General features: G+C 42.6%; 1 protein-coding gene across 1 annotated transcript in view; it reads right to left on the bottom strand.

Moving 5' to 3' along the window:
- The window catches only part of KBTBD11 (kelch repeat and BTB domain containing 11), a 96112-nt gene extending 71502 nt beyond the window's left edge, over window positions 1–24610 (bottom strand). Inside the window, exon 1 of the mRNA XM_085610817.1 lies at window positions 24474–24610. The gene's annotated coding sequence lies outside the window, so the exon portion shown is untranslated. The remainder of the gene's footprint in view (window positions 1–24473) is intronic.
- Between the last annotated feature and the right edge of the window lie 825 nt (window positions 24611–25435).

Below are 25435 nucleotides of genomic sequence, written 5' to 3'. Positions count from 1 at the left end.
GTCAAAAATATTTCAACAGCACTGCATATGCAGTATCTTCCACATTACAGCACAATTTGTATACCCGAATATTTAGGACAAAAATATATATCTGCATATACCTGTCTATGTCTATATCAATATCTAATGCAAAAACAACAATTGATGGACAGAATGCAGAACAATGTCATACATTCACCCCAGTACAGAGATCTGGGCCTAAATCCATCGTTTTTTTGCTCACCATGCCTTTCGAGTTTGAACCCAGCCATATGCAAATCAGTCTTGACCCTGTGCCTCATGGGAACAGTCCAGCCCGAACTGCCAAGCTAGGTCCTCCCTGGACTGAAAACAAGCATCCTAGGACCGGTTTCGGGGTTTCACCCCTCTTCAGCCAGGATAGCTTGATTCCAGTGGCATGGAGAGCACGGGACCCACGTCTGGGCATCCCCTTCCCACTTGTCGATGCTGTAGCGCGAAGTGTGGATCTTGTGTTGCTGGGTGCCGCTGGCGATCCTTTTGACATGAAGAGTCAGGTACGTCGGATCTTCACATTGGCCAGCAAGGCTTTGGGGTGAACAGGCCCTTTCGTGATCTTGAGGATCCCAAAACTTCTGGATTTCTCCTTTTCTTGGGATGAGATCTGAACTGATGCCACACCAAGCATCTAGGCCCTGAGGTGCCCCACTTGAGGATCAGGAACTCAATCCAAAAGAGGCCAGCAGGGTTCAGGCAGGTCCAGTTTCAGGTTCTGGCAGCAGGTCAACTGGGAAGATGCAGGGAAGCCTATGGGGCTTGTTATGTCTCTGCAGCTCGGAACAGGAGATCAGTTAGCTGACCCTTGGTCCAGTTTTCCTTCTCAGCAAGCAGGGCAGCAGAATAACAGGGCAGCATGGTAGCAGTCCTTCTGGAAGAAGAGCAGCGCAGCAGCCCTTCTTCTGTAGTATCCACAGGCCCAGAGGTGTACTGACGATTTGGGTCTGAGGGTCCCATATTTATACATGGTGTCAGTTTTTAAGTAGTCGAAGGTTCTGGAGGTTTCCATCCCCAGAGGTACTTGAAATTTCCTGCCCTGACCTCAACTTGTCTGGCGTTACAACAAACAAATGATGGACGGAATGCTGACAATGCAGACATTCTCCCCCAGTCAAGAGATCTGGGTTAAATCCATCGTTCTTTTGCCCACTACACCACCCCAGTTTAGACATGGCCATATGCAAATCAGTCTTGACCCTGTGCCTCATGGGAACAGTCCATTGTCAGCATTCCGTCCATCAATTGTTTGTTGTAACGCTCTTCGCCCTAAGTGGGATGGGTATTCCCAGACGTGGGACCCGTGCTCACTACGCCACTGGAGTCAAGCTATCCTGGCTGATGACGGCTGATAGCCAGAAACCGGTCCTAGGATGCTTGATTCCGGTCCAGGGAAGACATGGCTTGGCAGTTCGGGCTGGACTGTTCCCATGAGGCACAGGGTCAAGACTGATTTGCATATGGCCATGTCTAAACTGGGGTGGTGTAGTGGGCAAAAGAACGATGGATTTAACCCAGATCTCTTGACTGGGGGAGAATGTCTGCATTGTCAGCATTCCGTCCATCAATTGTTTGTTGTAACGCTTTTCGCCCTAAGTGGGATGGGTATTCCCAGACGTGGGACCCGTGCTCACTACGCCACTGGAGTCAAGCTATCCTGGCTGATGACGGCTGATAGCCAGAAACCGGTCCTAGGATGCTTGATTCCGGTCCAGGGAAGACATGGCTTGGCAGTTCGGGCTGGACTGTTCCCATGAGGCACAGGGTCAAGACTGATTTGCATATGGCCATGTCTAAACTGGGGTGGTGTAGTGGGCAAAAGAATGATGGATTTAACCCAGATCTCTTGACTGGGGGAGAATGTATGCATTGTCAGCATTCCGTCCATCATTTGTTTGTTGTAACGCTTTTTGCCCTAAGTGGGATGAGTATTCCCAGACGTGGGACCCGTGCTCACTACGCCACTGGAGTCAAGCTATCCTGGCTGATGACGGCTGATAGCCAGAAACCGGTCCTAGGATGCTTGATTCCGGTCCAGGGAAGACATGGCTTGTCAGTTCGGGCTGGACTGTTCCCATGAGGCACAGGGTCAAGACTGATTTGCATATGGCTATGTCTAAACTGGGGTGGTGTAGTGGGCAAAAGAACAATGGATTTAACCCAGATCTCTTGACTGGGGGAGAATGTATGCATTGTCAGCATTCCGTCCATCATTTGTTTGTTGTAACGTATATCAATATCTATACATCTTTCTATATATATATATATGTTTACTGAAAGAACAAAGGTTAAAGTGGAGATATACAGAGGTTTTCTAATGATAAACAAAACTATGTAAAACATAAAACACTGAAATGCACCAGTTATATGAAACTGACCGAAGAATAGCGTGCACTGCAATAGATTTCAGATGTAATTTGTGATGTCATAAGCCTTGCATCATAGCGGTGCAGGTTGTACTTAGGTTAGTCATGTTCACTTGAGACTAAGCCCCGCATACCCCTACCCCTTTGTGCAGCACTCCTGCAGGACCACACAGGGTCATATATAACTGATCAACCAATCAAGGCGTACTTGTAGAGCACAGCTTATCACCCTAGAGGGTATCCAGGGGCTGTGCTGCAGTTAGCAGTCAAAAAGCAAGGTCTTGAGTCCATTCCTGAGGTGGGTCAGTGAAGGTGGGGTGCGAAGATGGACTGACATAAGTATAACTTGCTCTGACATAGATTTCAGACGTAATCAGTGATGTAATATGTGATGTCATAAGCACTTCAAGTTATACTTGAAGGCCCTGGCTGCATGTAGTACCACTTTACTAGGGACTTATAAGTAAATCAAACATGCCAATTGGGTATAAACAATTCTTCTGTGTTTTAAGGAGAGAGCACATGCCCTTTAGCACTGGTTAGCAGTGGTAAAGTGCACAGAGTCCAAAGGCCAACAGAAACTAATTCAGTAAATAATAGCAGGAGGAAGGACCTTCTGGAAAGGGCCCAGTCCAAAAGCATCTGGTAGAAATCGAAGGAGCCACAGCCATAAGCTGTAACAGGTCACATCACTCACTTAACCCACATATTATTACATCTTGCATAAACAACTGCATTCCATGGTCAGATTTACTGTAGCATTATTAAACAACAATATGGGGCCACCAGGTTGTTATGGGCAAGGCTTCTACTTCCAGTCAACTACAGGGCGTCCACTTTCTCTTGCGTAGTTTTGCTCAATTGTACATCCGATAGTGGTGTACTTTGGTATTGGCCCTCACTGTTAGTGTGCCATGAAAACCACAACTGTTTCTGTTTGCAGAAGTGCCAATTCCAAAGAGATTTACATTTTTTAATTTCCACAGGGCAAAATTCCTTACGGAGTACAAGTTTTGACACTGCCGATGGGAAAGAACAGCATGAACTGATGTCTCAACTCCAAATACCTAACTCATCCCACTACACACATTTTAGCAGGTTTCGCCTGCCGACATGTTTATGGGGGGGGGAAATAATACTGCTCTTTAAATACCCTTTTTGTAATGCCGATGAAAGCAGAAATAACTATTTCCATGTGGAGTGAAATTACTATGAACTCCTTAATGAAGGCCTATGGTGCATTGTTTGGGGCAGACAATATGTCGCAACAGATACAAAAAAAAGTTGTATTCAAAAAGAGCCTACACATCTTCATACAGTTAATGAGGCTGAATGGCTTGTCCTAATATTCCATCTTTAATGCTGCACACCAATAGATCTACACTATACTGAGTGTAAATGTAAATGTAAATGTAAATTGATACTTGTATAGCGCACTACTCACCCGCAAGGGTCTCAAGGCGCTTGTACGAATACCGCTGTGGCACCCCAGAAAACTTAATGCAGGAGTCCAGAGAAGCTGCTAAAGCGCCCAGTAACTATCACAGCCAGGTGAAAGTGCAAGGGTTCCTGCACCTAAGCCTTTGAATCCCTGAGTCCCATCAGTAAAAAAAGACACTGGAGGAGGAACTGGGGTACTACGGAGCATGCACTTCAAATCCAGAGGCCGAAGGTTGGTGGGAAAGGGAAACATTTCTTCTCCTTCTTGCAAAGTGACAGAAGAGGGAGGGGTTTTGCTGCCACTGGTTCCTCCTCGGGAATGCTGGCAAGTGAGGGGAAGTGCTGTAGTCTCGTTTGGAGGCTATGCTCACATATCACCCTCTTTTTGTGTTCTGAAACAAGGACACTAAGTTTGTGACCATTAAAAATTTCAATTTTTACCAATGTATTTCTACAGAAAGGACATGTGACACCAGCATTTCATGGAACCCCTCCAGAGTACAGGAGCAAACGCAACAGAAGCAGTATCATCAAAAACAGTACAACAAAGTTGCTCTTCATGTGACATTCCATTCCACAGTGGGAAACAAAATATCACATAAAATACTCTGCAGTGCAACAGAAAAGTCAAAGCAGCAATATTATTGTAGGGAGAGGGCATTGTAAAATAGGTTTTAACTGGCGGTAGAGAAGTTCCTTCACCGGTAAACTGTGCTTTCTGATTCTATCACTGTAAATACCTAGCTTGGCTCATTGCTGAAACAGAGTGGGGCCCAGTTGAATTCCGGTTTCCAAAGCTATTCCCGGACCAGGGTCTGGGGCAATCCCACTGCATACTCCCAAGTGTGTCCTGCTGCTGTGTGCTGGCACTGGACACATTCAGAAGGGTCACTCACTTAGCTCTGCAAAGCTGTAGTCTGCACCCACCAGCACAACAGTAAATGCCAAACTTCACATGACATCAGAAAATCCTTTGTCTTAGTTGTGTGTCCTGCTGGGAGCATTTGGAGGTCAAATGGAGCAGTACTTCTGGAACCTTGGCTTTAGACCCAGCAATATCACTTCACAGACTAAGATTTCCAAATCTTACAGTGAATTTAGATTCCACCTCTCTGCGTTGGTAAGAATGTGTGCATTGTAGAAATGTCAGATACCTCTGAATGCGTCTCAATAATTTACATTAACGACTTATCAACCTAGGGAGCTACCTGACATAAAATAGAAATCAGCTGCCTATACATTACAAATATTGCAACAGACGCAAAAACGTTATTTGCAATTTAAAGATTTAAGTCTATAACCAGAGATTGCATACAGATCCCTCCACCATGTGTATCAAACACCTGAGTTTTTTTTAATGGTATTACACCCTGAAACTCAGATTTCTGCTGCCCAGGTCCATTTCCCCTGAGCTATTTTAAAATACAGTCTATTTATGACCAATTAAGTAAAACACTATTGCTGAACTACCACTTTTAGGTGTCGCCTGACCCAGCGCATGCGCTGGTCTGGGGAGACTTATTGAGAGGGCTCCAAAAAGTGCTACCAGGCCAGCCTAGAGCTACAGTGCATGTGCGCGGGCGCGCGCGCCGCGCTTTACCTCGATTACTTTTACTTTCGCGGCCGCACGGCCGCCTTGATGTTTGATCGTGATCGCGATCACTTTCACTTTCGCGGCTGCACGGCCGCTTTGCATAGCCAATAGGTCTCGCTTTTGGAACCTCATAACTATTTAGGTATGCAACTGTTGCATAGCTAAACACTTATAAGGTCCCAAAGGCGAGACCTATTGGCTATGCCAATGCTTGTTTCCATTGCTGTCAATGTTTTTGGACTTAAGTTTTATAAAAAGTAATCCATAGAATTACTGACCATGAATAGCTCCTCATAACTACACACATCCTGACCCCACAATGGTTCTGCTAAAACACACAGACACAATTTTTAAGTAGCCAGGATAGATGGTTTTTGCAATTACATCAGTGTCTTAACTGTATTTTTCAACCATAGGGAATATAAAGAGGGTGTACCTCAAGTACATAATTTGAGCCGGTGGTTTTCGGTGCTCACCACCGGCACTTAATTATCTACGCTGCCACTCATAACAGTTAGCCAGTTGGTGGCGATGTTTTCCTAATTTAGAGATGAGCACAACAGTTGTTTATTAACTCAATATATATTAAAAAAGATTATTACCTCCTGCATAATAACCCATTGTCATAGCTTTGGGGGGACTGGAATAGTCTGAATTGTCACACTTGTAGGAATGTGATGGTTAATCGTTGTGCTGGTACTGACACTGGCAGCGCTGGCACGGGCAATGGGTGATGCAAGCCGCAGTGGTCTCCTGACGAGGGCCCTCATACTTATATACTTTTTTAAATTAAGCAGTGGGTACTTGGACTGCATTACTCATTAACACGTGTATGTAAGTGATGGGTGGGTATTATGCATAAATGAGTGAGTAAATTGTTAGTGATGGGGTTCAACGCCGTATCAAATGCATACAGCCACGGAATCTTCACCTTTCCAAACTGGTTATCTGAGTCCTGACAAGTGTACGTAACATATAACGCATTTATTTTTATCAATCGTGTGCACCACCACTGTGACACCATTGTTACACTGTTTCCTTCACATTTAACCGCCACAGATTTGATATAAATTGAATACTCCGACAGCACCTACGCTCACTCAGCGGGAATTAAGCTTTGACAATTACAGGTTTGTGAACATGAAAAGCGCCTGTTTACAGATCAGAAATACAACATTGTATTTACTCTCTGCGGTGAAATCTGAAAGACTGTTAGCAATCTGACAAAGGTTGAATTTGCTGACAGGGAACAGTTAGATATGTTTTACAACTATGCACTTTAGGAAACATAATCAGGTATTGCGTGGCATTGGATCTATATGTGATAACTGGCCGGTGTTGCGAAATGGACCTTCTGTTAATGTCTACTTCCTCATGGGCGATTCACTTACATTCATTAAACGGCAAGTCAGGAATGTTAAAATGTAGGATGTTGTCATACTTTAGGCTTGGCTAAACCCACATTTTTCTTCCACTCATTAGAGCATAGAGCAGCGGGCAGTGGGTCTGATCAGCTCAGCCCTTGGCTACCTTCATATTCAGATCCGACATTCAGCCCTTTCCAAGCAGCAAATCCACGCACAAAGTAGTGCCAGGGACTACTGTGGCAATATGTGATTTCTGAGACCAAAAAATATTCTTGCTTTAAGTCAATTTTTTTGTAGATTGGCGAGGGTCCAGCAGCCTTTTCAAACATAAAAGGTTTGCAAAGAAAATAGAAAACCAATTTAACACTGGCATAGCAAAAATTATGGCAGCCAACGCCAGACCTACTGGCAGTCGCCCTCTGCCCTGCCTTCTTTCGCTAAGATTTTCAATCTTTTGCTGAGGCATTTGGCAAGATGTAAAATCCTAAGTACTACACTGCTCTGTCATCATATTGCCACTCTTCACTAGTCTACGTTATGCTATTGCTAATAATGTGCATAGTGTTCTATGTCATTCTCTGCTACAATTCTGTAAATATCGTTCTATTACATAGTACGAAATGATGCTTTTTATTCAGATGTGTACAAGGCCTTGAGTCTAAAAATCGGGCTCCCCACTGATATCTGCCTACATTTAGAAAACGTATCTATGGAAGGGCAAGAGAAAAGACCACTCCCCCTACTCAAGTCGCAACCGAACTGGAGTGGCCACTGTCCAGGACCAGGCAAGCCGCCATTGCCTAAGGCTAGCCAAGTGTCTCCAGCACTGCCAGACTTGGTCAGTTCCTGAGGGCATTTAGACCAGGAATTGCAGCAAATAGCCACATAGATTCAGGAAAGGGCCTTAGGACAGAAGCTCTCTCCTACATATGTCTCCATGTGTCTCCTGGCACACATTAGTCCTGACATTCCCACCCTTTTGTCAAATTACATACACACACTGCCGCATAAATTAATTACCTATACTAAACAATCTCATCCACATCACCACGTACAACGTGGATGTTTTCACCACACTTCCTCTACATGGTCATCACGCATATTTGCCCAAGGATGTGCAGCTATCAAATAAGACATAGTGCACAATGATAACAAAAACTCTATTGACATCAGAGAAGGGGCTCATCTAAACTTCATCCCCGATTGTTGATGATCTCATTGCAGATGACAACATACTAATACACTAAACCTACCTTAAAACAAAAGGCTGACTAGCCATGAACTGCAGGTCCATCATGAATTTTATTCTATTCATATTTCAACCATCTTCCTTAAATACCTATCTACCTATGAAGACCTCACACAGCGACAGTTCATCGGTTTTTATTTTATTTCTGAATGATTTTCATTAAAGTAAAATAATATTGAAAGATTGTGGCCCAAACATGCACCCGCATGTGCACGCTTAGGCAGTAATTATGTATTTATTATATTTAAAAAGATTATAAGATTGGCATGTGTGCAGATGCATGTCAAAACAAGCATGTGCATGGATGGCCGCTTTATTATTGCATTTTAAAAAGTACTGACATTTGCCTGCGATGCACATGTCTGATGAGATGTGAGTGGCCTGGCAGCAGTGGGAAGAAATAGGGTCCTCCGCAATATTTTTATAGTAGTCCCAGGCACTGAAGGGAACTACTTTGTGCTGGGATGTGTTCCTCGTCAAAGAGGAGAATGCCTATACTAACAGTCAGTTTTTCAATTGGTGGCGTGGGCTGACCAATGGCCCTATGTTGCAGTGGGTGGAAGAAAAAGTGAATGACACAACAGACCAGTGGATCAAGAGGGCTGCATGAAAGCTCCCAAAAAAACAATAGAGACAGCATCATTTCAAATGAGCACCCTGCCAAAAAGATTAAACCAAATCTGTCACAGAACAACCTTTACGCCACTGTTCAAGGATGTCATTGTATTCCATATTAATGGCATAACGCTGCTCATTACTGTTCCCGATACAGCAATATCTGAACTCAAAGTTGTCCTTCGTGCATTTTCTGGCCTGATAAGGAAGTAACTAATTAATTAGTTTATGGCTGAATTACGTCCTCTGTGAGAAAAACTCCCTTGCACTTCTTGCCAGTTCAGGCTAATTAAAATAAAAAAAGACTACAAAAACAAATTTCCTGACAGATAACATCCACATCTTGGCATGGTAGTTCATACCATGTTAGACAAGAGATTATTAAAGAATTGGAAAGAAAGCAGATCTTCACTTGACCCCACTTCTCAGACTTTACACTTTTAAGAGTTGTATGTCAAAATAGCGATCAAAAAATATTTGGGGGCATATTATCAAGGTCCGGCGATAAATATCGGAAAGCGCCCTTAGCGCTTTCATATTTATCGCCGGCTGTCTCTGGAATTTATCGCCCGGTTAGTGCGTTATCAACAACGCGTATTGCCGAGGTGACAAAAATTCCAGAGATAGTTGGGATATCGCCGTTTTCCACCATGGAAAACGGCGATATCCTAGATGATAGGGGCCTGTGGTCTTAGCCACACAATCCACCCCCCATATTAAGTATGCCTTAGTAAGGAATTTAACAGACGTTAAATTCCTGCGTTAAGGCATACTTAACGCGATTTACAAAATCGCTTACCTTCCTTGATAATATCACGAAGCTGCCTTGGCGAAATTTCCCCTGGTTGGTTTCACAGCCACGCCTACTTTGCATCTCATTAGCGATGCAAAGTTAGGCGTGCTGGAAACGGGGGCTAAATCAGCAAAACGCGCAATAGCGTGTCTTTGCTGATAAGGCGATTAAATTATCGCCGCTTTTCGGCTGAAAATGGCTGCAAAAGCGGCGGTAATTTCATTGCGCTGCCTTGATGATATGCCCCTTGACTACTACAAGAATTCTTGTGGTAAAAATATTGTTAGCCAAAATATCGGCTTTCTTAACATAAAATGCAAATGAACAAATATCTACTACACAAATATCAGGAATCAAATAGATGGCAAGCATAAAAATATCTACCACCAAATATCTATTAGGAAAATTAAGGGCCTATTCACAAATTTAAATTCCGTTGTAAATGTATGTTGATGACTGTATTTACCTATTTTACACCTTCTAGGAATTCCCAAAGATAATCCTGGTGGCTTAATCCCATTAACTATGAAGAGATCTCTACCATAAATGCACACTTCTCTGCACCCATAAATTCCACACAATGGGGTAGCATATAGACTTTCCAAAGGCATGACTAACCTTAGAAATGTAGGTATGTTTGTGAGTATTCACAGACTCTTCTCACTCCCGTTTCCAATCTGTAAATGTAGGGATTTTTACTTCAGTCAAGGATAATTTCTTCACAGAGTATGAAGAGAAATGCATCATCTTTGGTTCTGTTGGGGATATATGGGAAGGGGTTTCTACACAGAGAAACTATTTATCCCACAGATGAAAAAAATTTGCATTTGCACAATGGATTATATTCCCTTGTGTGCAGTTCTCCATTAAGGAGACCTCCATAGAGGGAGAATATAATGCTCCTCTGAAAGTCACATGAACTTCAAAAGAGTAAGCCTGGATACCTGGATTTCGTGCAGCTTTCCCCGCTTACTCTTGGAAATGTTTGTGAATCAGAAAGTCACAAAATTAGAACAGGCAGAATCTCGACCTGTAATTTTCGACTTTCTTTGTATATTGAATCAAAGTATTTAAAAAATAAAAAAACAGACTATGGCTTACAAAATATAGACTTTAAAATAATAATCAAAATGATTAAGAAATATTTCTAACTATACCAAAGAAAGTTATGATAAAGGAGTAATACATTTTAAAATAGATATTAAAAAAGATATGTTTAAAAGTATAAAAAGTAATGACATTTGTAATTTACAGAAAATGTAAAAATGAAAATGCTTCATTAAAGAAATATAAACATAAGCTTAGTTTATACAAAAAAATACTTGTATTACAAGTTTATGTATTTGCAATAAAATATTTATATATTTTTTAAACAAAATATATTCAAATTGCAGAAACCCTTGAATATTATAAATGAAATAAGAACAACGTAAATTAATAATACAATTAAAATTAATGTTGATATGTAGCATTATAAAACGATAATTTAACATAGAAAAGTAAATAACAGCTATAATGAATATCAAAATTAAAGATATAATAAATTAATTAACATACCTTTATAAAAGCACACTATCCACCAAATCACCCAACAGTCCCCACAAATGTAAAACTTAACACATAAAAAATGACATTATAAAATAATAATTTAGAATATATTTAGCTACAGAATTATAACTAAAATACGCAAAACACACCAAAGATATATTTTAGTAAACATTATTTTAAACATCAATGTGATTGAAAAAAATGATATTGTTTCCCTCAATATTTTGTCACCCAATAGTTTTGCAGTCACAACATTTTGACCACAATGTAATGGTAAAATGATTTTTGGGGTTCAATATTCAAACTCTACGTTGTTCTGAAATTTTTCAGGATGAAACTAAAACCCTTCTTGCTTACTTTGTTCTTCTCATATGCAGATGAACACATTCCTTGCTAATACCCCATCCTCTCACCACTATCAGTAGTAGTGTACATACTCCATGTTCATTAATGTCAAGTGGTTAGGCAAATCACTGTTTATATTACTCTACTCAAGATTGCCGCCGCCGCCGCTCTTATCATTCCTGCACACTCTATGCTTGATTATTTGTGTAGGTATTCATATATCTGTTGTACTGTAGCTAATATCACGTTGGGTCTTAGGGAGAGAAGCTATCATTTTACTGCACATGAGAAATTGCTGGAGACGTTCAGAAAAGTGGGTGGTTCGAATGAGATATCTAGGTATTATTTGTGGATGGTATTTGTAAACACTGCAAATATAAAACACTCTAAAAAAGTCCTTTAATTGTTTCCTGTCACTTCTATGTCTGAATACTGCATATAAATATTTTATGACATAAATATACTATTCAAAATATCATCCCATTGGTAGTTGATGCTGTTTTAGGATCACCAATGGGGTAATATTTTTGTAAACAATATTTGGTTAGGATACGTAGGTCAGACGCTAATTCTGACACTGATATTCAGGCCCTATTTCCTACTTACAAAACGTCTACATTAATGGAGTTCTGTGCACTCTCTTTGAACGTTTCAACAGTTCTGAGCCTCTTTAAAATATTTGATCTCTTGGGCTAGAAACAGAAATTCCTTGATCACACATCAAATTAAAATGTCCAGAGAATTCCCTTTTACATTTACCTTACATTTTGAAGATTTACCATGAATTTCTTGAGAGAATGAATAGCCGGCACCCCACCATCATGGATGCTAGAATGTTTTCTTTACGTTTTAGGTGACAAAGACACTTTTCTACCCATCAATCACCTTGCCTTCTCTCTCCACAATAGCAAGGATCAAGTGCATTCATTTTCTCTACTACACATACTAAAACTCCCTCTCTAAAATTAGAAACAAGCAATCAAAATTTCCTTCTGTTTTTTTTTATTATTATTTAATATTTTCAAAGTGCAATTGTGCACTCAAGAGCTTCTTGGCACTGAAAAGTGCTCCTGCCTCTCCTGTGCAGATAGCAAAAAGACAGAAAATTAGCCAAGCAAAAAGGTTTTCAAAGCTTTCCGAGAAGAAAACAAGGTTTTGATATATATAAATGTGAGGGATCCATCCTGTTCCACAACTTAACCTAATAAAAGAACTCAAGTAGCAATAACAATGTGTAGGGTTCCTGAGGCTTTCCAAAAACGTGTTTGAAACCCTTTCTTGGAATAATTAGTTTTCTGAACCACAATAGATTTTGTGTATGAGCATGCTGATTTTAACGGTGCCCATTTCTCTACCTGTAGCCAATGAGGCTTTTGCTTTGCCATCATCAAGTAAGTGAGGGGCATAATAGTGCCCGAGGAGAAATTATACACATATCATATATAAGTGAGGCTCTCAACAATATGCTCCTTTTACATAGTTTTCCAAGTAATCACTAGTCAAGGTCAGAATTTAAGGTTTAAAAGCTGAAAGTGATAAGTTTGTAAAATTATGCCAAATCAGGCTGAGCTATGAAAGTCCCCCTGGTCAATCTATACAACGCTATTCGCCAGAAATGAATTACCAACTGCACTGCTGTGCATTTAACTGTGAAGTTGGTACAGCGTTTTTAAGTTTATCGAGAAAACTGCGAAGGAAAGTAATTTGCCTATCAGTAAACCGCCATCAATGCGGATCGTCATATTCTGTTTTTAACTTGAAGATTCATGAACCAAATATCAGATTTTTAATCATGCTAAAGGTTGCTGTCCAGAATATTCATTAAGAAATGGTATCAGACTTCAATAAGTGTGGATCACCACGGCACACTGTATGAATAGTTTTGAACAAAAAAAGGTTCAAAGCAAAAAATATTACTTACAGGAACACATCTACCAGTGATACAGTAACCATTTGATCATATACATAAAGATTTGTGGCTTTTCCTGACGAGGGCGTGCCTAACACCGAAATGTGCGTCGAAGATTTATTGTTCTGCCACCTGATTGCCTTTTTAGATTGCTTCTGTATAGTAATGAGATTTTTTAATTCATAACTGATGATGAAACAAATTGTATATTGATAAACAATATTGTTTTATTTTTTTAATTTTTGTACTATGACATTGAATATTGACCTCTAAAATAAATGTTTATATTTTTGTATTACTTTGTCATTACACTAAGTTTCTTCTTTAAGACTCACAGAATAAGAAATATTATATAGAAATATTGCCCAGGAATTTACCTTTCATTGTGTTCTAGCTATTGTGTGCATAGAAAGAAAAGATCTGCTCTCTTAATTTTTTTTCTTCTTTTTTACACTTCACAGTCTGCAGTTTGGTGACTTTTTAGAAGAGGTTGTGCTGAGATTCACCAGAGATGGTCAGCTTGTCTGCAGGATAAGCAGGAATGCTGGCTGGGCTAGATTTGTAACTAAAGCAGCTAGTTTTAAAGATCGTGTGGGCCGGCAACGGGAGCCTATTGAGTTCCATCAGGATGGGGGGTGATGTGATCATATTTGTTCAGTCCCTGGATGAGATGTGCTGCAGCACGTAGGATGCCCCTAAGGGATGCTAGTGTGGCATCCAGATGCAAGAGTGTAAGGGATTGAACAACAGTACTGATGTTGCTTTCTGGATTAAACAGTTTGACTTTCTTTAGAAGAGCGAGCTAGTACCAGGCTTTATTTATTACTTTGGGAATGTGTTCCATGAAGGTATGGGTGATGTCCAAGTACAACAAAAGTGATTTGGCATTTGGTGAAAGTTGTGATTCGAAGCCATCAAGGTTCATATATGTGAACTAGGTTTTTACTGTATCTTATTATTCCTGGAATTCTGTCTTGGTTGAATTGAACTGCAGATAGGAACTGGACACCCAGGGACTGATGACGTGCAAGCAGTGTTTGAGGCACTGAATAGCTGCAGCAACAAAGACTTACACGTTGAGTTGCGTATTATCACTATATTGGGGAATCTTAATCAGTTATCTGTGATTAGAGCACTAAGTGACTCAATATATAGGCTGAAGATTACAGGTGACAGTATGGAATCCTGGGGGACTCCACATTTAACAGGGATCTTTTGTGACCTGGAGGTGCACAGGCAAAAAATTAGTGCCAGTTAGAAATGTAGTAGGAGAAGCAGTGAAATACATTACTAGTGAATTCCATTTGAGACTCCAGGAGGTGTTCAGAGGTGGGATGGTTGCCTGTTGAAGGCAGCTGAGAGTTCCCGCAATGTCAAGAGGCAGGGGCACTCTTCATCTGTGGTCAAGAGGACATTGTCTATGATGTTTAAGGTAGCAGATTCTGTGCAACAGAAACTTGAGTCTCTGGCTCTTTTTTTTTTTTTTTTTTTTAAACTTTTTTTTATTGCCATTTTTACATTAGACACATTGTACATCGTATAGATCATTCAGATAGTTATAACAGATTGTACATTCAATAGTGGTACACATCATCTGCATATATCCGTGATACGTCATCGAAGAGCATGACCCACGTGCAAACTTGATATGAGGTGTATACCCCGGTGTCTCAGGTTCCAGATATGGCACAGAAACTAGGGCAAAACAAAGGCCTAAACTATGGGGGGGGGAGGCATTAACAGGCACAACCAATGATATCAGCGAGGATATGTAGCGTCGTAGGGGTAAGGCACCTCTGTGTCCCATGAGTGAGTCTCTGGCTCTTTTGTGTCACTCTCATTTTAAAATGATAACATCATCTTAAAAAGGCTGGACACAGGATATGAATGTGCACCCTGTCAGCTTGCCCAAAAACATAGCTCATTATGTATAGATGATTGGTGGCTCTGTTCTGTGTCCTAGTCTTGAAGCCAAGTCACCATGTTTGTTTCAAAACACACTGCTCACAGACTGCTGTCATACACAGTAGGTGTGGCTGTAGGGACTTTCATTATGCTATATGCTGTGGTCAGTTCTTGTGACCCAAATCCATTGAGCAGTCTATGGTCATGAGAATTAAACACAGTAAACAAAACATACCCTTTTGCAATTCCATGGTCACTGCCATTATACCCACAAACAAACCGCACATAATCTTCTGATGTGTACAGAGGACATTAGGCACAGGGACAGGCCTACAATGATGTTCTACAGACAGTCTTAGGCCCCCGAAATCCACTGTGTAGGGCCTTCTAACTTGTGGATTATGCACTAGGTTTAAGATGCGGTCTTCGGCCATGCCCAGTGCCCAGGTCTTATCTCTCTCTCTGAATAGGTGCTATGGGATGTGCCTCATGAGTTGCCACCATCTTCAGACGATCACAGCCACCTAAAGTTATCAGCTTGAGGGTCACATTTTATTGCTCAGAAGCCACAATTGTCAAACTGCTGACAAGGTTTTTATAACATAAAAACTATTTGGCGTTCTGCTTTTTCAGTGTTGCAGTTATGTTTTTAACTGCTCTGGGTGGAAGGCCTAGTCAACCACTGAGTTTACGTTTTAAAATATTTTCCTCATCTACGGCTGACAAAGGCTCTGAAGATTTTAGTTTTCCATTATTTTGTTAGTTGAGCAGTTTAAACATTGTCCTGGAGGTAAAGCAAGCCCCCACTGTATTTATTTTGCTCCTGTATTAGCAGTCCACCATGACAGCAATCAGCACCCCCAATCGTCATTCTCCTACAGTAAAATGAGATATAGGATTATTACTAATAGTGAAGGAAAAAGACTGTACTTAGAGATATTCATAATAGACGCAACTATTGAGGAAATTTCAAACAACAATAGGTGTAATAGTTTCTCTACTATGCCTCGACTTAATAGGATATGTGGCAGCTGCTAGGTGCCTCGGCCCTCCACCTGCAGCAATTGGTAGGAGAAGGATGACGGTGGTATTAGGTGCAGTAGAAACGGCACTATGCCTGTTGTTGTTCAGCAAAAGGCCTAATATTTGTTCTACAGTACCTAGTAATGATGGGAGATTAACAGCTGTTGGCCACCTATTTACTCCTTCTCCTACCACTTGCTGAAGGAAAAGAGTGAAGGGTAATTAGCCTATTTTACATTACATCACCTATTACCTAAAAACACTGAGCCTCAATTTTAATTTTGCATAGTGGACCCTGAAAGGTCCTCCAGCAATGCTCTGTGTCCCACCACTGTTCCTCTTGAACTCATAATACACATAATACCCACTTCGGAATTGAGGGAGAACAATGTTTTTATTAGATTCTCAACATAATCAGACATGAAAATCTTTGGCACCGTCTTTAAACATGCAAACCATTTCAAGATGGCAGTCTAACCGCAAAGCATGACTTGCATACTTCATGAACCCAAGGTGAAATATTTTGGCATGCAGCCTTTCCTTTGTACCAAGTATGAATCTTTTAGTAAGGCTACTTTTTTCAAGCCTCTAAAAGCATACTGTAAACATATCTTGCTATAAGGCCCTTTAACACAATTCCAACAGACTTTTGACCCTAAATATCTGACCACTCAAATACCACTGCAAAGGTATACAACTGACATTACATTTCAGATTTGACTTTATGGGACTTTATATCGCAGATAAGTATATCTGGCTCTTAAATCGCAGGTAGATTTTTAAATACTTTACAATACCGTATTTTACTTTATCTGTAAGTATTCTTATAATTATTTAAAGTCATAATATATGTGTATGGGATTATAATATCCAACATGTTTGAATATGTATTTATATGAAAATCAATCCAGGTCTATCTATACATAACCCAGAAACATGTACCGTACCCTACATACTCACCCACACACCCATACACGTGTACACATCACACACACATATGTACAAAACCCAACCACTTTTACACATATAGACGTGCACATTCTTATACATGCATACTCTGTCACACACTCAAACACCTCACTCACACACAACCCCACAATAATGCACACACTCACACTACCCCATACACACACAGTCAAAAAACACACATATACATATTCACATAACCCCATACAGACACATCCACACACATACACACAATCCAACAAAATCAAACTCACACCCACCCACCCATAGAACCCCTACAAACACACTAACACACATACAACCCAACACACACACACACCAAAATGCATATTACACACTCTGACAGCCCCCAGCACTAGTACCCATACATAATAACACAGCCTCCTAGAAACACAGAGACACATTTGCAAAACCCTACACGCACACAGACAAAAACACATGAAGACTTCCTTCAGCATGGGGCTGGCTGCCTGTGAGGCGTGGGGGTGGGTCAAGGGCCTGGTAGGCTTCACGTATGGTAATTGTTAGAAATGGGATTTCTGGTTGGCTAGGGCTTGTGCCTAAGCCAAGCAGAAACCACCACTCTAGTCAGGGCAAGGGAGTTACATGCCAAAGATAACCCTTGCTCACCCCCTTGGTAGCTTGGTACGAGCAGTCAGGCTTATCCTGGAGGCAATGTATAAAGCGTTTGCGCAACACACCCACAGCAACAACACACTAGGCACACCACAAAAGGAACTCCACCCAAGGTTATATCAAAAATAGCCTTTGTATTATCATAAAAAACATTAGAATAGTAATCACACAATATACAGTGTGCCACCTGGCACTAGGCAATATTTAAAGGGGATTATATACACATGACAGGGCCAATTGAACCACTGTCAGAACCATCACAAAGTGAACATAGTAAATGTAGAACATATAATAAACGTAGACCACAACCAGTAATTACTGGCGAACACTGTACTCAGCATCATCCTGCAACATAAACCATATTATGCACAGTATCACATCAAGCGTAAAATACATTATGCACCAACCTCATAAGCCTAAACATATTAGACCATAACCTCATAAGCATAACTCACATTAGGGGTATAACTCACAGTAGAAGATAACTTCACAAGCATAAACCACAGTATGCAAATAACCTCATACATAAACCACATTAGAGGCTTAAATCAGGGTGCATAAATCACAGTACATGAATCACATTGCCTGCGCACCGCATAAATCACATTAGGGCCTGGTACCCTATCAATCTAACAGTCCCCCTGGCCAACTGGCCTTCTCAGAGGGCTCAAATGCCCCATATCCATAATGTCAGGGCGGCTGCCAATGCAGCAGAATTCCCAAGAGCGCAATTGCGCTGGGGCAGAGGAGTGTACCTCACTCCTATCTCACAAAAAATGCCCCCAAAGAAAGGTCATCCTAAACGTTGCAGCTGCCGCTAATTGCCGTGCAGCTGTGAAGCAGAACGTGGGGCTGGGCACTCACTGTGCCCTCTGAACAACTGTGCCCAAAACGTTTCAGATGCTTGTGCTGTCGCGGTGCAGCTGTGCAGGAGCAAATAGGCCCTCAAAAAGAAATGCTGCCAAACGTTGCAGTTGCCCGCTATGGCGGTACAACTGGGAAATAGGCAGGACAGGCACGGGCATCACTGTGCCCTATGGACCCCTCCTGGGGCCGTAAGAACAAATGTGCCCACGTTGCAGCTGCCCGCTACAGCGGCGCAGCTGTGACAATGTCCCTTAAGGGGCCTGGCATCACTGTGCACTATGACCCCCTCTTGGGGCTCTAAAAACAAACATGTCCACTATCGTTGGAGCGGCACGCAACGGCGAGACCGCTCACGCCAAGGCACCAACCACATAGAGCCTTCCCTCACCGGCTCTCGGGGCAGGACTCCTCTCTTCACTGCGGGACCGGCACCACTTCTCCTGGTCTCCTCTCTCACTCGGGACGGCATGCCTCAGGGGAGCCCCCACTCCTCAGGGACTCTCTCCTCCTCTGGCGGCGCGGGGCTTCCCTCAGCTCACGGGAGCCGCGCCGACCAGTTGCAGCACCTCTCCCCACTGGCGGGAACTCTCTCCTCGGTGCGGTGGTCAGAAGTGGAGCCCTCAAGGCTCCAAGACGTATGCAGGCCCCACCCACAGTCAGGCGGATGCACCTGTTCCCTCCTCTCGGTGCAATGCAGGGTGGGCACCTGCTAAGGCAAATAATGCGGGGTTGGCCCCAGCTATAAAAATAACATGAGAGTGGGGTGGGCACCCGCTCTCCAAAACAATAAAGGCAACCAACATCCAAATGCGGGGTGAGCTCCCTCTCGGTACGACATCACGGGGGAATCCCTATGCCGGGGATTCCCTCCTCCACGGGCAGCTTCAGAGCTGCGAGACCCACGCCGTTCTCTTCATGGCGAATTTAAAAGAAAGTGCTCCCCAGGCGCTAGGAGCCCTTAAGTCCATGGGGCATAGCTGGGCTAAATTAAAATAAAGCACAGCGCTAGAAGTCCCAACAATTCCCTAGAGATCAAGGAGGCAATGCAGGGCCCAGGGAGGCAAGCCCTCATGGCGGTTCCTCCTGGGCCCCAGCAGCAACACGCCCCCGCAGGTTCAGGAACAAGCACAGAACAGAACAGAGACAATTCATGAGGTCACAGCCCCTATATTTATACCACAGAATCTCTTTGTCTGCAGTGCAGGGCTTGGGGGAACCAGATGCAACTGGTTCAGGGGGGATTTGGAGCACTTTGTTTTCCAAGCTCCTCTTCCCCTTTGTCAGGTGGGGGCTAGGTGCTCAGACACACCACAGGGGGCGGAGCCAACATTGTACAGGCTGGGCACAGTCCTATTCAGAGTTAGGGGATTACTCCTCCCACTACTCCCAACGCAGATGTCCCATTCAGCCTAGTGCTGACGCACGCTGTCCTTCCTGGAGCCACACACACCTCCCAGCCCCTGTCACTCACAAGCCAGATATGCAATTCACATCAGGCAGGCAGACACATAGCACACAGAAATGCCAACTTCTAAAAGTAGTATTTCCCAAATAGTCTGTTGTGGATAGATCTCAGGACACTTGCAACATAGTCATAATAAATCTGCGCACACCATTGCGCAGCATTTATTACCATTCCAAATATACTAAACTCGACCGCGCTGCTCCTCCTATATCAGGAATTACCACTGACACACTGATCAGGGAATCCCCAATACATTCCTATAGGAGTGCAGGCCAATCTCACCAAATATAACATAGAGAGCGCACGCACTTTACATTGGACAGCAGTGCTAAAGTGCCCAGAGGCCTAAAACCACCAACACCAGGTCACAAAAAAGGCTAGGAGAAGGAAGAAGTTTAGGGATGAACCTGCCAAAAGGGCCAAGTCCAACACAACGCCTTCCAGCCAAAACGCAGGGTAGACCAATCTTACCAAATGTACCAGAGAACGCACGCACTTTACACTGGACAGCAATGCTAAAGTGCCCAGAGGCCTAAAACCACCAGCACCATGGCAGAGAAAAGGCTAGGAGAAAGGCTAAAAGTTTAGGGATGACCCTGCAAGAAGGGCCAAGTCCAACAGTAATAAAATATTAATTTACGTTTAAAAGTAAACTAGAAATTCCCTGAAAATACAAAAGGGCAAATAATATTATAGTTAGGTGAACATTTCAGTGACAATGCAATCTTTTAAACTAAAAAAACACTGAAATTCCCAGTTATCTCAAAATACTATTGCTCATGCCCTAAAGTAACTATACCTTGCACCCTCGTCATGCACTGCCAATTACCACACATATTGCATCACTCCTGACATCGTCTATGACATCATTGATAATATCACTGCAACATTTGAAATTAAATTATTAATGGGAATGCTGTGCATGGATGGGGATGCAAGTTATGATTACCCTAGGGCACGAATTATAGTTACTGCACCATAAAGGCCCATGCGATGTAAAATGTTCAATGTAATGATGCCCGAGGTAAAATACTGACAAGTAATGACTTACAACAACTGCAATACCTATCAGAGGCCACAATGGGGAGAGATTCTCTCAGAACCACAGCTTAGTTAAACTGCAGCTGCAACTCTACCGGGATTTTGAATCACAACTTTCTGTAGATGGAAATTAACTGATGACTCTAATAGAATTGCATAACATAGGAATGGACAAAATGGATATGAAACCCACATAAACGTGTGGTATATAACTGGTTGTGAACATTGTGCTTTACGTGTGCAGATCATTCCACAAGCATAAGTGAAAAGTGTAAGTGAGCATCCAAAGGACAGATAGTTAGCACTCTTAAATCACCATATTGTCACACTCTAAATGGGAATATATAGTAAGGTATATGCATTTACACGTAACTATTTTACAAAACACTATAAACCCAATACTACAGACGGCACAGTAGGGGCCAATGTCAGGCAAGGAAAATTAGGCTTACACCCTTTGATGGGTAAAATCCGTAAACTCACTTTCTGTTTTATTATCATGAAAATTTACACCCGGTGTAAAACGGGAAATTAGCTGGAGAATCTGGATGAAATACTTTTTCGCCAGTATTTCTTGCGGAGGAAAACTTAATTTATTGTTGAGCACTTTTATAAGTAAAGGAATAAGAAGCAGGTTGCTCCGTCGGGACTTGTAAGCATGGGATGTATGACGTTACAACGCACACTTTTACAACGCATGCACTTACAACGCATTTTTTACAACGCATAATCCATTACAACGCACTACACTTACAACGCATGACACTACAACGCATTTTTAAAAACTACCATTACAACGCATACCATTACAACGCATAATATTTAATTGCATTTAAGGTAAGTATTAGATAGTATAGGGGTAAAAATTACTTTTCTAACTCCAGGGGGTAAGTGTTGGATAGTATAGGGGTAAAAATTACTATTCTAACTCCAGGGGGTGCAACACTAGGGTAAGTGTTGGATAGTATAGGGGTAAAAATTGCTATTCTAACTCCAGGGGGTGCAACAGTAGGGTAAGTGTTGGATAGTATAGGGGTAAAAATTGCTATTCTAACTCCAGGGGGTGCAACAGTAGGGTAAGTGTTGGATAGTATAGGGGTAAATATTGCTATTCTAACTCCAGGGGGAGCAACAGTAGGGTAAGTGTTGGATAGTATAGGGGTAAAAATTGCTATTCTAACTCCAGGGGGTGCAACAGTAGGGTAAGTGTTGGATAGTATAGGGCTAAAAATTGCTATTCTAACTCCAGGGGGTGCAACAGTAGGGTAAGTGTTGGATAGTATAGGGGTAAAAATTGCTATTCTAACTCCAGGGGGTGCAACAGTAGGGTAAGTGTTGGATAGTATAGGGGTAAAAATTGCTATTCTAACTCCAGGGGGTGCAACAGTAGGGTAAGTGTTGGATAGTATAGGGGTAAAAATAGCTATTCTAACTCCAGGGGGTGCAACAGTAGGGTAAGTGTTGGATAGTATAGGGGTAACAATTACTATTCTAACTCCAGGGGGTGCAACAGTAGTGTAAGTGTTAGATAGTATAGGGGTAAACATTACTATTCTAACTCCAGGGGGTGCAACAGTAGGGTAAGTGTTGGATAGTATAGGGGTAAAAATTTCTATTCTAACTCCAGGGGGTGCAACAGTAGGGTAAGTGTTGGATAGTATAGGGGTAAAAATTACTATTCTAACTCCAGGGGGTGCAACAGTAGGGTAAGTGTTGGATAGTATAGGGGTAAAAATTACTATTCTAACTCCAGGGGGTGCAACAGTAGGGTAAGTGTTGGATAGTGTAGTGTAATATTATGCGTTGTAATGGTAGGCGTTGTAATGGTATGCGTTGTAAAGGTATTTTTTAAAAATGCGTTGTAGTGTCATGCGTTGTAAGTGTAGTGCGTTGTAATGGATTATGCGTTGTAAAAAATGCGTTGTAAGTGTAGTGCGTTGTAACAGTTGCGTTGTAAAGGTTGTTCCCCGTAAGCATGCCTCTTAGCAAAATAGACACACTTTGTTGTGGTTCACTACCATTTCCATGAGTGTTATGTTTCGTGCAGAATTGCCACATGGTGCCGTCTATCGCCCCATTGCTTAATTTATGGATCGTTACATGGAAAAAAGGGTATGCCATTATCTTTTCAATGTGAATTACACCATATATTGAAACGTATGGTTACAACTGCTACGAAGCGCTATAAATTGGAATGCAACTCTCTTTTGACCTAATAGAAAACAAGACTGGAGAAAAAAGGCATACCTGTCAAGTAGTCACTGGGTAGCTCGAGAGATTGAATGCTGTCCAGCAAATAAACACTGTTTTATCGGTCCGTTAAACTTTGTCTTAAGCTTTTTCCACAAGTGTGATATATTCCTTTTCTAAACTCCTGCTTGAGCTATTTCTTAAAACAATGGTGGGAAATAATGTTCTTTTCCTGTGACGTTAATGTTAAACCCAGCGCCGCGCACAGTAAAGCACATTACGTAACTTAATGTATGAGGGCTCGTGAGCGGCTCCATTGTTTCCTTGGTTACTCGCTTTATCGGAGGCATGGCTGCTGGATAAGCGCGCAGAAGAGTGCGAGACGTTTGGTCTGGGTTTTTTCAAATATCTTTACCAATTAAAGAACATTACAATTAATGCTAGGGCGTGTTTGCGTTCCAGCAGTGCCTCAAACTGTAAAATAAAAGGAGATGCGGTGAGCAGGATGTGACATGCGCGTGCAGCAGGCCTGGGGATTTAAGCTGTCAGGGAGGTAGGGGGAGGGGAGGGGAGGAGATCTGCCCATGGATGTGAGCTGACAGCCACAACATGGCAGAGACGCACTTTGAGTGATAGTGTAGAGGGCAGCCGGCCAGATCGTCTAACGAGCAGTAATGTAAGGGGTGAGGTGGTGCAGTGCCAGCCCCCCCTTAACACGCTCCATGCAAGTAATGAGTTCAAGTATGCTCCCTATACACGCAAACACATATGAACAGAACGAACACTCCGTTATATTACAGGAATGCGCAATCGGCGCAACCCACGGGAATCACCGTGTGATGCATCTCTTGGAAGCAAGCAGAGAAACGTAATCTGGTTTCAAGAATTGTGTTTCTCTGCCCATCCGCTACGTGCTCCTCGGTATTCAAATCAGAAGGCGCAAACTGTTGACCAGCTAGGGTGGTCAACAGTGTTGCATTGTCTGGCAAATAATAAGGCTTTCATTACAGTAGCACACGTGTGTGCGCAGCGCGTCCCCACCCCTGGCACGCCTCACCCTTCCCATACGGCAGCCTGCTGTGTGGCCAGGCGGCCTCTTCTGCCCTGTACCAGGCCGCCTTGTCTATGGACACGTACAGTACCTTGCGTAGCCAAGCTCCACGTCCACAGCCGGGCCAGGTTTCCTCCAGGGGATGGAGATTCCACTGGCTGTGCGCGCCTTGAACTTGACAGGCCACCGGGGCTGCTGCTGCTCGGCTCCCGGGCTCCTACTAGCTGTGGTGAGAAGGGGCGGGCAGCGCAGGGCTCCTCCCTCCCCTCCTCCTGCTCGGGCTGCCCAGACAGGAGAAGGAAGGGTGCCCCGAGCCAACACATACTGATATGTGCTGCGGCGGACTCGGAGTAGATTCAGCCGCCCTGTCGTATGTGACTGAACAGTCAAAGACAGCGAGCTGTATACAGTAGCAACCCCAGCAACGACCTCGCTAAACGACAGCTTAATTTATGAAAAATAAATCCCCCCTTTCATAATGTACACACTATTACGCTCATGCATACAAAAGGCGCATTTTTGCTTCACCTGATCATGGTACAGTCCATTCCAGCTTTGTGTTTAAGCCCCGTAGTGTGCATTTGTTTACATCACTGCCTGTTCTTTTGTTTGGGATCGACTGCAGAGCTGCACCTTTTCATCATTGCAAAAAATGGATCGCCAAGCCCCCTACACCGTTGATCACCGCTGGACGCTCTGCACGTAACCGAGCTGTTTCCCTGCCTGTAGTATATGGTAAAGGTAATGGAACATTTATGCTGGAAATTAATCTGTGACGGTACTGATCATACCCCACTTAATCTCACTTCATCCTTTGCTGCCTCGCATTTCACATCACGCGCAGCAACAATGTGCACTCCTTTGCTGCATTTCGGTATATGCCCTAAGTCTGATCAGAATATATCAAGTTATGCCAACGCATGCCCCCGTTGTCTCTTCCATAACGTCTTTTCCCTTGGTAGTTTCCCGTTTCCTGCAACATTACCTGTTGCAGCTGCAGCAGGTGCAGTAACAACAACTGACCAAAGGGGTCTCGCTCACTTAATGGATTGA

This window comes from Triturus cristatus, chromosome 6 (assembly GCF_964204655.1).
Source record: "Triturus cristatus chromosome 6, aTriCri1.1, whole genome shotgun sequence".
In the NCBI taxonomy this organism is placed as follows: Eukaryota; Metazoa; Chordata; class Amphibia; order Caudata; family Salamandridae; genus Triturus; species Triturus cristatus.
The sequence above is the reverse complement of the archived record's forward strand: the minus strand, read 5'-3'. Positions and strand labels throughout refer to the sequence as shown.